The 11493-nt window shown below is 37.2% G+C and overlaps 1 protein-coding gene across 1 annotated transcript in view; it reads left to right on the forward strand.

Moving 5' to 3' along the window:
• Positions 1 to 11493, forward strand: part of hsdl2 (hydroxysteroid dehydrogenase like 2) — a 160835-nt gene that overhangs the window by 116925 nt on the left and 32417 nt on the right. The gene's annotated exons all lie outside the window — the stretch shown is intronic.

The following is an 11493-nucleotide window of genomic DNA, read 5'->3' on the forward strand; positions in this document are numbered from 1 at the left end:
ATAAAATTCTAAAGGGATTGGACAGGCTAGATGCAGGAAGATTGTTTCCGACGTTGGGGAAGTCCAGAACGAGGGGTCACAGTATAAGGATAAAGGGGAAGCCTTTTAGGACCGAGATGAGGAAAAACTTCTTCACACAGAGAGTGGTGAATCTGTGGCATTCTCTGCCACAGGAAACAGTTGAGGCCGGTTCATTGGCTATATTTAAGAGGAAGTTAGATATGACCCTTGTGGCTAAAGGGATCAGGGGGTATGGAGAGAAAGCAGGTACAGGGTTCTGAGTTGGATGATCAGCCATGATCATGCTGAATGGCGGTGCAGGCTCGAAGGGCCGAATGGCCTACTCCTGCACCTATTTTCTATGTTTCTATAGTGAGTTTGGGAATACCAGGAGTTTGACTCAGCAAAGGTGAACAAACATGGAAATATTTTCAAGTCAGAACAGAATATTGTATGGGTCAAAGCTTGTAATTTTGAGGTATTCCCATATATTTGTCACCCTTGCCCTTCCAGATGGTGGAAAATATGGCCTTGGGTATTACTAGTCACCAGGAAACAATTCTTGACTATGAGCAAAATTTATATAAAAGAGAGGCACAGTCCCTCAAATTACTTGCATCATTCAATCATTTACTTGGTATCTTTTACCTCATCTCCACTTTCCCATCCAATTCCTTTGGCATCCAAATTAATTATTCTGCCATGAATGTGCTTAACACCTGCTGCCTTTTGGAATAGAGAATTTCAGTGTTTAACAACCCTCTTGGTCAAGAAATTTGTACTCATTTCAGATGCCTTATTCTGAGAAAGAAATCCCTTGCTCCAGACTTAACACACGTAAGCAGCCTCTCAGGATCCACCCAGTGGACCCCTTAATGTCAAATGTTTCACTGAGATCATCTTTTATTCTTATAAAATCTGTGCAAAATAGGAATTTCTGCCTACTCCTCCTACTGTACATCACTTCATGCCTCGAGTAAGTTTTGTGAATCTTTCTCACAATCCATCAACAACAATTATTTTCTCCTTTGAGTATGGAACAAGTGAGGTTAGGCTGTAATTGAAGGGAAAAAAAACTTTAAGTGGTATTATATTACATGTAGATTTATCATGTTTACATCTTGTAGTTTCTTCTGTGCCCTTATGTTTTGTGGTATTATCGCTCTTGAAATAGTTCCCTGTACAAGCCAAAATTCTTCAGCTTCATTCAGGTACTTAATTGTTTGTTATTTGGTAGTGTAAACGGTTAGCGTAATGCTATTATAGTGCCAGTGAGTTGGGTTCAGATCCGCCATTGTGCACAAGGAGTTTCTATATTCTTCCCGTGTTTCTGTGGAATTCCTTCAGGTGCTCCAGTTTCCTCCTAGTTCACACACATTAGTAGGTTAATTGGTCAAATGAGTGTAATTGGGTGGTGCGGGCTCATTGGGCCAGAAGGGCTTCTAACCGTGCTGTGTTTCAAAATAAAATTTTGTACTTTATAACTGTTTAAAAAGGTACTTTGTATTTTAAAAAATTGCAACAAAATCCTAACGTATATAATCTTACCTGAATAGGTAATTTGACTAAGATACAGGAAATTCTTTATGAAAACTGGGACTTATTGATTCCTTATTACCTTCTGAAAGGAAATTGTAGGTAATTAAACCCTACAGACTGTGATTGATCTTTGACCTAACCATTTACCTACCTTTACTCCATAAACTTTAATCCTTCTGGTTAAGAGATATCAATCACAACTTAAAGTTAATAATTGATAATTATAGCAACTGCAGAGGAGAATTCTTAACTTCCTCCGCCCTCTGCATATGTTTCCCAATGTAGGCCTTAGCTCTAACTTTATGACCGTGTTCCCTGGAATAGATTGCTTAATGAGCAAATAGAATTTATCTGTATAATTTCCTTTAACACCTTGAAAACTCAAAATCCTAGCACCCCTTAAACTACAGGGAATACAACCCCAGTTTGTTCAATCGTCCTTGGAGAACCAGAAAATTATGGTTTTGCTAACATGTCCTTGGTAAAGGTGTGTGTTCAGAACTGAACATTGCCGATTTTATAACTGGTTAGGTTAGTTGCCTGCAGCTTCTGTGTCAGGAATGATGCAACTCATGCAAGGAATGCCTGCGTGCATACCAGTGTAGCATGTAGTGTAGCCCTCCACCTAGTGGGTTGATTGAGATCTCACCAGTTGAAATCTGCTTGTGATGTTATGACAACGGCTTATGTTTATACACCCACACAAGATAACATTCAAAACGTTGCATGAGTACCTTGAAACAAAGCACACAAGGAGATATGAAATAGATGACCAAACACTTTTAACGTTGTTTTTGACAGTCGTTCACAGGCCAAGGCAGATATTAAAGTTCAAAGTAAATTTATTATCAATGTACAGTCTGCCTTCCTTATCCGCGAGGGATTGGTTCCAGGACCCCTCGCTGATACCAAAATTCGCGGATGCTCAAGTCCCTTATTCACCCTGTCTTAATGCGGTGGATCCTAGGACCCAGCAGAACCTCAGACCTTATTTAACCTGTCGTAGTGTGGTGGACATTAGGACCCAGCGGCAGAGATCTGAATCCGCAGTGTTTCTGTTCACGAAAATAATCACGATCAGATCACAATTGAAAATAAAGTGGAAATAATAAAGCAGTTGGAAAGAGGTGAAATGCCATCGGTCATTGGAAAAGCATTAGGCTCCAGTCGGTCATCGATTGGAACAATTTTAATGGATAAAGTGAGAAAGGCTGTGCCCCAATGGAAGCTACAATTATTACTAAGCAACGCAGTGGTTTAATTACTGGGTTTTGGGTTTTTGATCCTCACATCAACCCGGCACAGTGGATAGCACACTCGATAGCAGTCTGTCACTGGATCGAACTCGGGAAGAAGTTCCCGAGCCCGGTGCTGAAACATATGTTCTTAAGTGTTTTATATGCATAGAAAGGTAAAACATATACTAAATACTAAGACAAATGTTTGACTAACTGACGCTAAATAATACTGGATGTACCTGTTCCGACTTACTGAGTAAGAGAACTTCCAATTTTTTTCGATCCTGATCCATGATAACCCACGCACATCCTCGCAGATACTTTAAATCATCTCTAGATTACTTATAATACCTAATACAATGTAAATGCTATGTAAAATAGTTGTATACTGCATTGTTTAGGGAATAATGACAAGAAAAAAAAGTTTGTACATGCTCGAACAACAAGTGCTGGAAGAGCACTTCCGGGTTTTCGCGATTCGCGGTTGGTTGAATTCGCGCATGCGGAATTCGCGGATAAGGAGGGCTGAATGTACATACATGTCCAATATATGACCATGAGGTTCATTGTCTTGTGGGTATACTCATTAAATCCATAGGATAATAACCATAACGGAATCAATGAAAGACCGCACCGACTTGCACACTTAACCGGTGTGCAAAAGACAACAAACTGTGCAAATACAAAAAGAAAGAAATAATAATAATAAATATATAAGCAATAAATATCAAGAACATGAGATGACAAGTCCTTGAAAGTGAATCCATAGGTTGTGGGAACGTTTCAATGATGGGGCAAGTGAAGTTATCCCCTTTTGTTCAAGAGCCTGATGGTTGAAGGGTAGTAACTTCCTGAACCCGGTGGTGTGAATCCTGAGATTCCTGTACCTTCTTTCTGAAGGCAGCAGCGAGAAGAGGTTATATCCAGGTTGGTGGGTGTCCCTGATGACGGATGATGCTTTCCTACAACAGTGTTTCGTGTAGATATGCTCAGTAGCTGGGGAGGGCTTTACCCATGATGGACTGGGCCATATCTACTACTTTTCACAGGATTTTCCTTTTTCTTTTCAAATCTTTTTATTGATTTTAAGAAAATAACATAAGTAAAATATAAGTACAAAAACATTTGAGAGTACACAATAGATTCATTAATAATCAATTATATATTATCAATGTAAAAAGTCTCCCAAACTTATAATATTAATATAAAAGATTTAAAACGAAAAGCACAAAAAAAACCCCAAAAAGAAGAAGAAAAAAAAACAATATATAAAAAAAAACTAACATGGGCAATTGTATAATGTTAAATACATACAGTAGTGCCAATGACTCCGAACCTCCATTTATACAATTCAGGATAGTAACAATAAGGTTCAGGATCAGACCATTTAATTCGCATGAAAATGTTGAATAAATGGTCTCCAAGTTTCCTCAAATTTAACTGAGGAGTTAAAGACCACACTTCTAATTTTTTCTAAACTCAAACAGGAAATGGTTTGAGAGAGCCACTGAAATACAGTTGGAGGATTAATTTCTTTCCAGTTCAATAAAATAGATCTTCTAGCCAATAGTGTGGCAAATGCAATCATTCGCTGAGATGAAGCAGATAGACACATATTATCTATCATAGGTAGACCAAAAATTGCAGTAAAAGGATGTGGTTGAAGATTAATATTTAAAACTCTTGAAATGATATTAAAAATATCCTTCCAATAGCTTTGTAAACAAGGACAGGACCAAAACATATGGGTCAATGTAGCAATATCAGAATGACATCTATCACAGGTTGGATTAACATAAGAATAAAATCGAGCAAGTTTATTTTTAGACATGTGGGCTCTGTGTACAACCTTGAATTGTATTAGAGCATGTTTAGCACAAATAGAGGATGAGTTTACCAATGATAAAATTTTTTCCCATTGCTCAGTAGATATAGGGCAATGCAATTCTTCCTGCCATTCCTTCTTAATTTTTTCTGATATATCCGGCTGTATCTTCATAATCATATTGTAAATGATAGCTACTAAACCCTTTTGATAAGGATTAAGAGTTAGAATTCTCTCTGTAATGTCCAATGGACATTCTTTCGAAAAAGACTTTAATTCATTATATAGAAAATTTCTAATTTGTAAGTATCTAAAAAAATGGGTTTTAGATAAATTGTATTTGTTAGATAACTGTTCAAAGGACATAATGTTATCATCCAAATACAGGTCACGAAAACATGTTATACCTTTTGTTTTCCATAGGAAAAAAGCTTGATCTATAGATGATGGCCGAAAGAAGTAATTAGATATTATAGGACTTGACAATATAAACTTATTCAAGCCAAAAGATTTACGAAATTGAAACCAGATTCGTAATGTATACTTAACTATGGGATTAGTTATCTGTTTATTAATTTTGAGTAACGAAAAAGGAAGTGAAGATCCTAAGATTGAGATCAATGAGAAATCTTGCACAGCTTTACATTCCAAATTTACCCATTGTGGGCCAGCTACTGTAGTCAATTCTTGTGTCCAAAATATCAAATACCGTATATTAACTGCCCAATAGTAAAATCTTAGGTTTGGTAAAGCCAAGCCACCCTCCTTCTTTGGCTTCTGTAAATATTTTTTACCTAATCTAGGATTTTTGTTCTGCCACAAATAGGAAGATATTTTAGAGTCAACCATATCAAAAAAAGATTTAGGGATAAAAATTGGTAATGCTTGAAATAAATATAAAAATTTAGGTAATATCATCATCTTAATGGCATTAACTCTGCCTACCAAAGACAAAGATAGTGGGGACCATCTATTAGCAAGTTGCTTAATTTGATCTATTAAGGGAAAAAAATTAGTTTTAAACAAATCTTTATGTTTTTTAGTAATTTTAATACCTAAATAGGTAAAATAATCTGTAACGATTCTATATGGTACATGATTATAAATTGGAATATACATATTTAATGGAAAAAGTTCACTCTTATTAAAATTCAATTTATAACCAGAAAAATTACTAAATTGAGCAAGTAAAGAAGAAATAGCAGGAATAGATTTTTCAGGATCAGATATATATAATAATAAATCGTCCGCATATAATGATACCTTATACATCGTCTCTCCACGGGTAATGCCTAAAATATTGGGTGATTCACGAATAGCTATAGCCAAGGGTTCTAAAGCAATATCAAATAATAAAGGGCTCAAAGGACAACCTTGTCTTGTACCGCGAAATAATTGAAAGAAAGGGGATTTTTGATTATTGGTAAAAACCGAAGCTAAAGGTTTATGATATATTAACTTAATCCATGATATAAATTTTGATCCAAAATTAAAATGTTGCAATGTATTGAATAAATATGACCATTCGACTCTATCAAATGCTTTTTCGGCATCCAAAGAGATAATACATTCAGGGATTTTAGATGTAGAGGTATAAGCAATATTAATTAATTTTCTAATGTTAAAAGATGAATAGCGATTTTTAATAAATCCGGTCTGATCCTCAGAAATAATCCGAGGTAATATATTTTCTAATCTAATAGCTAAAATTTTACTAAAAATCTTAAAATCCGTATTCAGCAAAGATATAGGTTGATAGGATGCACATTCAGTCGGGTCTTTATCTTTTTTAAGAATTAAAGAAATAGAAGCTTCATAAAAAGATTGTGGTAGTTTACCTATACTTAATGCATCTTTAAAAATTTTACAAAGCCAAGGAGAAAGTATAGAAGAAAAGGATTTAAAAAATTCTACAGAAAAACCATCTGGACCTGAAGCTTTACCCGAGTTCATTGAAAAAATAGCCTTTTCTATTTCAGACTCGGTAATAGGTGTATCCAAAAATACGTTATCTTCAACAGTTACTTTTGGAATATTCAATTTCCCTAAAAATTCATTCATAATAGAAGAGTCCTTAGTACATTCTGATTGATATAAGGAATTATAAAAATCTTGAAAGGCTTTATTTATCTCTTTATGGTCAATCGTCAAAGTACCATAGGATTTTCCATTCAAGGGCTTTGGTGTTTCCATACCAGGCTGTGATGCAGCCAGTCAATATACTCTCCACTACACTTCTACAGAAGTTTGTCAAAGCTTTAGATGTCATTCTGAATCTTCGTATAGTCCTAAGGAAGTAGAGGCACTGCTATGCTTTCTTTGTAATTACACTTGCGTGCTGAGCCCAGGTCAGGTGTTCCGAAATAATAACACTGAGAAATTTAAAGTTGCCGACCTTCTCCACCTCTGATGCCCCAGTGAGGACTTATTCATGGACATCTGGTTTTAGCGCAGTTTCCAGTGGTGGAACAATAGATATAGGGTCAGAAAGACTGGAGCACAGAGATCGAAGAGTGTTGGAATCTTGGAGGATATCATACAGATGGGGAGGAGTAATGCTAGGGAAGAATTTGAAATTTTAGGGTATAGCTCTTTTGGAAAAAGGTAATCAAAACGTCATTCTCGAAAGTCCATTCAATACTCCAAGTGTTAGCATAGTCCAAGTCTTTGTTTGACTTTATAAAAAGGTTACTTCTGTTTTATTGTTGCTAAACCCTTATCAGAACTGTTCAATGATGTTAGATTTAACATGACAGATGCACTTACACAAAACGTCTGCTGGCATTCATAATATGGCAGTCTGTGAAAAAGGTAAACAAGTAAGTTAGAATTTCAGATGGTATGTGGAACGTATCCTTGAAAAGGAACTGTTTCACTCTTCTAAAATGTACACTTGAAATACTTAAGTTCTCTTTTATACTTTTGACCAATTTATAATGGGACTAAAGCTTGAAACAAGCTAGTTCACTTTGCTGCTGATGAGAGACGCATCGAAAGAAGACAATAACACTTGCAGATACTGTAAATCTGAAATAAAAATACAACATGCTGGAAATACTCAGGAGTTCAGGCTAGTCGCTAAACGGAAACTGTTTCCATCTCCACTGATGCTACCTGACCTGCTGTGTACTTTCAGCAGAGATGACAAATGCTGTAATCTGCAGCAGAAAGAAACTGCTGAGGGAACTTAGTGGGTGAGGAATCCTCTGCAGAAACAAAGGGATAGTGTATGTTTCAGGTCAAGTTTCTGCATGAGTCTTGAGGTTCCTAGGACATGTAAGAAAGAGACAATTAACGTAACAAGAGACGTATATAAAAGGAAGCCAGATGGGTAAATGAAGGAAAGAAGGGATATAACTGTGTTGTGATAGGGTGAGATAAGGTAGGGTGCAGGTGTGTAGGAACCATAAACATGAAATGAATTGACTGTGTTTGTGCTGTGACGTTCGGTGTAATTCCACATCAGCTATTTAACAAGAAAACATGAAAGAGGAGATGATAGACCAAGTTGACTAAAGACATGTTCAACCAGTAAACATCTGCAGAAATTTTGCTTTTTTGTGTGATTATTTTGCTGGATTTCACCACTATTGCATGCAAGAACATTTGTAGTAGAAGTGGGAGTAGGCATCTTTTCCTTCGTGCCTGTTCTGCTTTTCAGAAAAATCATAGCTGATCTTGTATCTCATGGCCCGTTTCAATGACAGTCTCCATTTGTTTGGATTCCTTCAATATCTACAAATCTATTGATATCTTGGACATGAAGTGCTTTTGCTTGCCATGACAACAGGTCTACAGCAGATGGAATCTCACTAGTTTTCTAATCAGTTTTGGAGCATCAAGACAACATCATCAAGCACCCTTTTATCAAATACAGCTCAGTGTTTAACACATTCATCTCACGACAAACTCAAAACCTGTGTGTCCATACCTCCCTCTGGATTCTCATCTTCCTTATCAAGACAGAGGCGCACCTCAAGGATGTGTACTTAGCTCACTGCTTTACACTCTCTACACTCATGACTGTGTGGTTAGGCAAAGCTAAATGCCATCTATAAGTTTGGAAATAACACTGCTGTCATTAGCAGAATCTCAGATGGCAACAAGAAGGTGTATAGGAATGAGATTGGTCAGCTGGTTGAGTGGTGCTGATCGTGGATTTCTGGAAGGGGAAGTCAGGAGAACACACCAGTCGTCATTAAGGAGTGTTAGTAGAAAGGGAGAGCAGCTTCAAGTTCCTGCGCGTCAACGTCTCTGAAAATATATCCTGGGCCCAACACATTGATGCCGTCATAAAGAAGAGTCACCAATGACTCTTGCCAATTTCAAAGAGCATCACAGCCTGGTATAGAGGCTCCAATGCACAGGATCACAAGAGGCTGTGGAGGGTTGTAGACTCAACCAGTGTCGTCACGGGCACACTCCTCCCCTTCATCAAGGACATCTTCAAGAGCTGATAGCTCAAAAAGGCGGCATCCATCATTAAAGACCATCACCTTCTAAGAGATGGACTCTTCTTGTTACTACCATCAGGAGCTTGAAGACCCACATTCGACTCAGGAACAGCTTCTTCCCCTCCACCATCACATTTCCAAACAGTTTATGTACCTGTGAATACTACCTCATTGTTAATTTTATGCATCATTTACATTTTTGTAACTTTATAGTAATTTTTATGTCTTGCACTGAAATGCTGCCGTAAAACAACAAATTTCACGACATGTCAGTGATAACTGATTCTAACAAAGTGAAAGGGTCAATATAAATGCATGTTTCTTCCAGTTCAGCTCTCAGTTCTGCACTAAAAGTTGCAAGCTGATGAAATGCCTTTGCGTATTCAATCTAATTTGGGCCATTCTTAAATACTTCTTGGTTTTCAGCAACATCCATTTACAGGAGACTGCAGAGGAAAGCCCTAATGAAATAATATCCATGAATTCTCCTGCCCTTATTTACTGCCAACACCACATAAAAAAAGATTTACTGTAATGATGTGATGCAATTGATGGTGCTTGTAAGCTGCCACTTAATTTGTTAGAAACAAATAGCTTTGTAAATAGATCATTCTGAAAATATATTTTACCATGTGTGTCATTTTGGTGATGGAAGCACAAGGAAGCACAAGCTTTGCTCAGTTGAGGAAGAGATTATTTGACCTGAGCCCTGGGTTATTCGGTAGCTATGGTCCCTACCCTCTTAAATGCCTTTGAGATTGGACTACAAAAGCAATTGTTGCAAGGCACTACATAAAGAATATCACTAATACTGTCTTTGCTAAATCCTTCAAATTCACCTGGAGGATAACAAACTCAATGTCAACACCGTCCCTGAGGTTTAGCCTCTCAGTATGAAGAAGTAATTTCACTCAGTTAGCTACTTTGGGAAGACCATATTGCTTACGTGCCTGGCCACCAGACTCTCAAAATAGACACTCCATTCCAAGCTCAGTCATGGAAGAAGATTCCCAGATGGGAAAGATTCAAAGATGTGTTGAAAACACATTCCTGAAGAAATGGAACATCCCTGAGTTTAACGCCACTTGCCCACATAATCAGTCCATTGTCATACTTGAACCCGAGGATTGCTTCAGGAGAACCATTCTGCATGGCATTTTCAAGTAATTCCACCCTTTGGTGCAGGCAGTTATACAAACATAACCTCTTCTCTTTTTGAAGGAGAACACTTTTTTAAGCAATCAAGGGAGGAACCAAGGCTGCAGAAATCTTCAACGACAGCTTCCATTGTGAATTGTAGAAATTCATGGTACAGAATAAGGCCATTCAGCCCATTGTCCACATGTTGTATACAAGGGATATTTAGATCTTCCTCACTTTCCTGATCACTGCCTGAAGTAATTTTAATGCTCATCAAGGAACTATAATAAATGTGAAGTAACAACAATGCTGGAAATACTCAACATGTCAAACAGTGTCTGGAGAGAGAAACAGATTCAATGTTTCAGGAACTGATCTTTCAGTGGAACTGTTATATATACTACAGTAGTTTCTGCCTCCACCACCACTTGAAGCACTGTTCCAAAACCCACCAGTCTTTGGTCAGAAGATTTTTTTTTGTCTGAACTCCCCTGTTATAATTTTCTATTTACTTTTGAATTAATTACCGTAGATTCCGGACTACAGAGCGCACCTGATTAAAAGCCGCTGGCTCTAATATTAGAAATAAAATCAATTTTTTACTTGTAAAGGCCGCACCGGATTTTAGGCCGCACCGGATTTTCGGCCGCAGGTGTCCCACGTTGTAATATGAGATATTTACACAGAAAGATATTACACGTGAGGATTTTTTAACTTTTAATTAAATCCATATGGTAACAAAAACAAATACATATTGCAAATGCTTTTTTTCGAACCGTGCCCGTAACGCGGCTACTTTTAAATATACGTTGCGTATACTTCTTTACTGAACAACATTCCAATATCTCCTAACGACTGGTAAAAAATATATATACTGCAGCCTACCAGGAAAAGTTATTGATCGCCTTTAACTTAAAAGCAGCGTTTTCGCTCCGCCGCTCGACCCCCTCCTTCCCGTTTATCGCAAACCGGTATCCCACAAGACGCGGCGAAACCGGGTGTGACGTCATAGCATCCCGCGATGTAGTACAGAAAACAAATATAGTTAAAACTCTTCTAACTTTAACTAGAAAATGAATTACTAAGCGAAAATATTATAAACTAAATAACTGCCATAAAGGCAGCACAATGCTTTTCTTCGAGTGTTTTCCATGTTGATGAGGGTGAGTACAAATGACTGATTTACAATAATTTAATTGTGAAAGTGCGCTTGATTTATCGTACAATTTCATTGGACCTCTGTGAACTACTCATCAATTTTATTGGTCTACTGTTACGAGGCAAAATGTTTTCGGCG

The sequence above is a fragment of the Hemitrygon akajei genome, chromosome 6 (genome assembly GCF_048418815.1).
Source record: "Hemitrygon akajei chromosome 6, sHemAka1.3, whole genome shotgun sequence".
NCBI lineage: Eukaryota > Metazoa > Chordata > Chondrichthyes > Myliobatiformes > Dasyatidae > Hemitrygon > Hemitrygon akajei.